This window comes from Artibeus jamaicensis, unplaced genomic scaffold (genome assembly GCF_021234435.1).
Source record: "Artibeus jamaicensis isolate MK-2021 breed Jamaican fruit bat unplaced genomic scaffold, CSHL_Jam_final contig_3052, whole genome shotgun sequence".
NCBI classification, from domain to species: Eukaryota; Metazoa; Chordata; class Mammalia; order Chiroptera; family Phyllostomidae; genus Artibeus; species Artibeus jamaicensis.
Genome location: NW_026521702.1, coordinates 10,571 through 17,461, shown reverse-complemented (window position 1 = coordinate 17,461; position 6,891 = coordinate 10,571). Strand labels below are relative to the sequence as shown.

At 35.9% G+C, this 6,891-nt stretch overlaps 1 pseudogene; it reads left to right on the top strand.

The window, feature by feature from the left end:
* The first annotated feature begins 295 nt into the window (after window positions 1-295).
* On the top strand, window positions 296-1,052 carry LOC119036747 (60S ribosomal protein L7-like; annotated as a pseudogene).
* The last annotated feature ends 5,839 nt before the right edge of the window (window positions 1,053-6,891 follow it).

The window sequence follows — 6,891 nt, the reverse complement described above, 5'->3', positions numbered from 1 at the left end:
ATGGATCGTAAATTTTAAACAATGAAGTGTTGTCTGTTAGATAGAAAAACCATACTCTAGATAAAAAATAGGCAGTCCTTAAAATAGTGGGAATGGAGGAAAAAAGGATATTATTAAGATATAAATAAAAACTCATGGAATATAAAAAAACATACAAAAGCGTCAAAGTATTTAAAGACTTTTAAGAGACAAATGACTGAAAGAAGAGAGATAAGATACAAATGAGTTATTATCAGTAGAGAAAAAGGGGGGAAATACTGCTACTACAAAGAATAAAAAAACAGGAGTTCCTCTTTTTTTTCCAGCTGGAATCATGGAAGGCACAGAAGAGAAGAAGGTTCCTGCTGTGCCAGAAACTCTTAAGAAAAAGCAAAGAAATTTCGCAGAGCTGAAAATCAAGCACCTGAGAAAGAAGTTTGCCCAAAGGATGCTTCAAAAGGCAAGGAGGAAGCATACCTATGAAAAAGCTAAGCATCATCACAAGGCAGAAGTCCAGTTCTGAAATTCAAATTGCTAGAATGGCGAGAAAAGCTGGCAACTTCTATGTACCTGCAGAACCCAAATTGGGAACCCAAATTTGCAATCAGGATCAGAGGTATCAGTGATGTAAGCGCAAAGGCCTGAAAGGTTCTACAGCCTCTTCACCCCCACCAGATCTTCAATGGCACCTTTGTTAAGCTCAACAAGGCTTCCATTAACATGCTGAGGACTGTGGAACCATATATTGTATGGGGGTACCTTAACCTGAAGTAAGTAAATGCATTGATGTACAAGTGTGGGTATGGGAAAATCAACAAAAAATGAATTGCCATGAAAGATAACGCACTGATTGCTTGATCTCTTGGTAAATATGGAATAATCTGCATGGAGGATCTTATTCATGAGGTCTATACTGTTGGAATACGCTTCAAGAAGCAAACAACTTCCTGTGGCCCTTCAAATTATCATCTCCACGAGGAAGAATGAAGAAAAAGACCACCCATTTTGTCAAAGGTGGAGATGCTGGTAACAGGAAGGACCAGATCGACGGGCTTATTAGAAGGATGAACTAAGGTATTCACCATGGTCATTTTTGTAATCTGATCAGTTAATAAACAGCAACTACTTTAAAACTGATGACAAAAAAACAAAAAATAAACATTACAAATAATTTAGGAGTAATTTGAAATTTTAAGTAAAATGAATTACTAAAAAAAATACAAACTATCAAAAATGAAGAGAAAGCTTGCATAATTCAATCCAATAAACAACAAAAAATTTAAATGTGTGGTTAAGCTTTCCATAAAGAAAATGCCAGGTGCTGATGCCAGAACTTTATAGGCAAGTTCTACCAAGAAAAAAGATAAACCAATTTTATATAAACTTTGCAAATAAACACATAAAAGAAAAACTCTTTACTCCTTGTATAAGGGTAATATAACTTTGATATCAAAACCAGATGAGAATAGATTAAAAAATAAAAAGTATACACTCAAACCAGCATCATTTGTGACCCACAGGTACAAAATCCTAAATATTACACTAGTAAATCCAGCAATGTGTAAATATATATATATATACCCTGACCAAGTTAGCTTTGTACTAAGAATGCAAATTTGGTTTATTAATCAAAAGTCGAGTGCTCTAATTCATCACATTATCAAATTAAAGAAGAAAAATAATTTGCCATTTCAATTAATGCAGAAATAGCATTAGATAAAATATCCTTTCATGATAAAACTCAAAACAGGCTTGCAATGTAAGAGTACATGTATGTAAAACCATACAATAATCTCATTTAATATTGAAATACTGAAAATATTTCCATCAAGTACAGGAATAAGAAAAGGATACTTGCTATCATCACTTCTATTCAGCATAGCAGAGGTACTAACTAGTCCATCAACAAAACAAAACATAAAAGGATCAAAAAGACGCAAAAATAGTCATTTTGTACACAGAAAACCAAAAGAAATCAACAATTAGAATGAGAGTCCCCAAAATGTCACAGATACAAAAATGTATATAAAATAGCCTATTGTATTTATATGTCCAACCACACTTATCAAATGTAATCTTCAAAATTATACTACTTACAATAGCATCAATCACTATGAAGAACTAACTGGGATTAAGTCTGATAAAATATATAAGACTTTTTATGAAAAGTAGATAATTGTATTAAAATACATTGAAGAAAACCTAAATAACTAAAAAAATCATACATAAGAAGATTCAGTTACAAAGATGTCTACTCTTCCTAAATTGATCTATAAATTGAATATAATCCCAATATAAATTCCAAAGTTTTTCATGGAAATTTGCAAGCTAATTCTAAAGTGTAAATGAGCCACATGTTAGGAACTACATGAAAGAAACTTGTATGATCAGATACTGACTTTTAGAAAACCATAAAACCATGTGGTACTGGCACAGAGATAAACTGACCAAAATAAATGACAACTGGGAACTCAGAAACAGCCCTACATATGTATGAAAAGTTGGTTTAAGGTACACTGAGCTTTAAAGATCAGTGGTTAATAATGGATTCTTCAATAAAAGGTGCTGGGTCCATTAATTAGTCATTATGAAAAAAATGATATAAGCTATACTACAACAGAACAAAAACTCATTAAAGAAATGACAAAAATTCATAAAGCAAGTGGTAAAATGTCTTTATGACTGCAGGGTAGAGAAGGACTCCTTAAAACATAAATTGCACTAACCATAAAAGAAAATACTACAAACTCAGTAACACTGAATTTAAGAACTCTGTTCAAAAAAAGATCCATTTCAGAAAGTAATAAGACAAGCTAAAAAACTCTTAGATGTTTGAAGCACACAAAATGACAAAAGAAAACTTCTGGTCAAGATGGAGGCATAGGCAGGCACATTTCGCCTCCTGGAACAACCACAAGAATAATTACAAATCACTTCAAAACAAATAACACCCAGAACTGCCATAAAATCAAACTATATGGAAGGCCGAAAACCAAGAATTTAAAGAACCCACCTTAATCCAGATGGGTAGAAAGAGCAGAGATGTGGAGTAGGGGCAGAGAGGCGAGGAGAAGCTGTGTGGTGCCAAGAGGCTCTGGCAGAGGCAGAATGGGCAGTCCCACATTCACCTGTGGTGGATAAAAATCGGGAGGGACACCTTGGGAATGAAGGATCCCAGCCCCAGGCCAGACTGCACAGCCCCAGGTTCCAGCACCAGGAAAATAAATCCTCATAACTTATGGCTGCAGAAAGAGTGGGGGTTAGGAAGAAACTGCTGGATTCTTGGAAGAGTCTGTTTAAAGAGCCTGCACAGATTTAGAATATATACAAATCAACCTACTCTGGAATTTATCACCAGGGTAACAGCTGAAGGACATCAGTCACATATGGGGAGGGGGTAAGGTGATTAGAAAAGGGGCAAGTGCAGGACAAACCTCCAGAAGCCAGGCAGCAGCACAGTCCCTTCCCCAAGCCTTCCCCTGACACACAGCCACAAAGCTGAGAAGCAGTTGGCCCCACCCTGGCAAATAACCAAGGCTCCCCCCATACAACTTAAGACTTGTGCTAAGACAGAAAGTCAAAGCAACTCTATCTAATACACAGAAACAAATACAGGGAGGCTGCTAAACTGAGGAGACAAAGAAATATGACCTAAATGGAATCTGAGAGAGCCTATCAGATGCAATTCCAAGCACAGGTGATCAGGATGCTCATAGAACTCATTGAGTATGGCAAAAACATAAAAGGAAGAAATGAAGGCTACACTAAGTGAAATATAGAAAAATCCACAGGGAACAACACTGAAGGGAAAAAAGTCCAGATTCAAATCAATCATTTGAAACCTAAGGAAGAAATAAACATTCAACCAGAACAGAAAGAAGAAAAAAGAATTTAAAAAAACAAGGATAGTATAAGAAGACTCTGGGACAACTCCTAAAGTGCCACCATCCAAATCATAGGGATGCCAGAAGGATAAGAAGGAAGAGCAAGAAATATGAAAACTTTACCTGCCCTTCCATTCTAAATGATAGCTTTGCTGGATAGAGTCATCTTGAATGTAGGTCCTTGCCTTTCATGAATTGGACTACTTCTTTCCAGCCCCTTCCTGCCTGCAAGGTTTCTTTAGAGAAATCAGCTGATAGTCTTATGGGAACTCCTTTGTAGGTAACTCTCCTTTCCTCTTGCTGCTTTTCAGACTCTCTATCTTTAATCTTGGGCAACTTAATGATGTGCCTTAGTGTGTTCCTCTTTGAGTCCAACATCTTTGGGACTCTCTGATAAGGTCATGCTAAAAGAGTTCATCATCACCAGACCATTATTATATAAAATGTTAAAGGGACTTATCTATGAAAAAGATAAAAAATATGAACAGTAAAATGATAACGATCTCACAACTATCAACAAATGAACCTAAAAAAAAAGAAAAACAATGAAAATAAAAACTAAGCAAATAACTAGAGCAGTAACAGAATCAGAGAAATGTACCTTACATGGAGGGTTTTCAGTGGGGAGGGGAAAGGGAAGAAGCATAATTGGCAGGCATAAAATATACAGGGAGAGGTCAAAAATGGTATAGGAAACAGAGAACTCAAACAACTTATATGTACAACCCATGGACATGAACTAAGATGGGGGGAATGCTGGAGGGTTGAGGGGGTGCGGGGTGGAGGGGGGATGAAGGGGGAAAAATTGGGAAAACTGTAATAGCATAACCAATAAAATATACTTAATAAAAAAGAAATGTGAAAACTTATTTGAAAAAATATGAAAGAAAACTTCTGTGATTTGGCAAAGGAAGTAGAGTCCCAAACAAATTGAACCCACACTATGACAAATGATATTTAAAATGCCAAAGGTTAAAGATAAAGAATCTTAATAGTAGCAAGAGAAACACAAAGTTACCTACAAAAGAGTTCCTATAAGACTACCAACTGAGTTATTTACAATAGCCAAGTACTAGAAAAAGCCTAAGTGCCCATCAGTAAATGAGTGGATTAAAATCTATACATTTACACAATGGAATACTATGCAGCAAAAAGAAAGAACTCCTACCTTTCCCAACAACATGGATGAAACTGGAGAGTATTATGCTAAGTGAAATAAGTCAGGAGGAAGAAGACAAATACCATATGATCTCACCTATAAGTGGAACCTAATCAACAAAACAAATGAGAAAATAGAACCAGATACATTGACATAAAGAACTGACAGTGACCAGAGAGGTGGAATGAGGGAGATAAGAGGGGGAAGAAGGGGAAGGGGCAAGCCAAGGAACACAAATACAGGACTCATGGTCAGAGATAATTGCGGGGGAGGGGGGTGGGCTATGGGAGTTTCAGGGGACTAGGCAAGGTAGAGCAATGGGAGAAAGGAGGGACAACTGTAAGTGAGCAATAAAAAAAAGACTATCAGCTGATTTCTCAAAAAAGAAACTCTGCAGGCAAGAAGGGACTAGCAAGAAGTATTCAAAGGCATGAAAAGTAAGGACCTACAATGAAGATGACTCTATCCAGCAAAGCTATCATTTAAAATGGAAGGGCAGATAAAGTGCTTCCCACACAAGGTAAAGCTAAAGGAGGTAGTTCATCAGCATTAAGCCATTATTACATGAAATGTTAAAGGTAGTTATTTAAGAAAAAGATCAGAATTATGAACATTAAAATGACAACTCAAAACTATCAACAACTGAATCTTTTAAAAAATAACAAAACTAAGCAAATAACCAGAACAGATACAGAATCATAGGGATTAAGATCATTTGGAAGTTTATCAGGTAGGAGGGGGAAGGGGGAAAATGAGGGAGAGGTGCAGGCATTCAGAAGCATAATTGGTAGGCATAAAAATAGACAGGGGGATGTTAAAAACAGTATAGGAAATGGAGAAACCAAAGAACTTATATGTATGACCCCTGGACATGATCTAAGGGAGTGATTGCTAGAGGGAAGGGGGTATCAGGAGGAGCAAGGCAAAGTGGGAAATACTGGGACTTTAATAGCATAATCAATAAAATATACTTTAAAAAATAACAAAAGATTACTATACAGGGATACATAAATAAGTTCTATAAATCTATTTGAATTCCAATACAGAATGGACAAAAGCACAGAGTCATTTTCACCATGAGAAAATATTAGTGGCTTGTAAATATATGAAAAAATCCTCTAGCCCATAACAGTGAAACATAAATTAAAAGCACAGGAGCTATCATTTTAACCTCCTATACTTGCAACCCCTTAAAAGTAAGACAACATCCAACAAAGGAGGATGAGGAGCATTGGGAAGACTCATCCATGGATAACAGAGACATAAATTGGTGCAGCCATTTTGGAAATGTTTGGTATTTCTCAATAAAGTTGAGCATGTGTATACTTTATAACCCTGCAATCCCAAACTTGTGCCAATATTCTGAAACAATGGTTCTCACATTTTAGTATGTGTAGGAATCACTGGGAGGGTTTGTTAAACAGATTGCTGGACTCTTCCTTAGAGTTTTTAATTCAAGAATTGGGGCCAAAAAATCTCCATTTCTAAGAAGTTCCAGGTAATGCTAAAGCCCTGAAAACATGCTATTAAAGTAACTCTTGTACTTACACATCAAGACATGTACAAAATATTAATAATATATTCCCCGATAGAAAAAATGAAAAACAAGACCCAAATATCCTTTAATGGTAGGATGTGCATACTGGCATAATCGTACACTGAGATATTTTACAGCTATGAAAACAAAGGAGCTCATGAAAAGGCAAACAGGGCTTCCAAGATAATAGTGATGTTCTGGTTTTTAAGCTAGGTACACATTTTCACAAGTATTTTAATTACTCCTTAAGCTATTAAAAAAGAAAACTATTTTACATGTTCGTTTGTTCATATATTTCATCACAAAGTCATTTAAGTTGTGCTTCTACCACC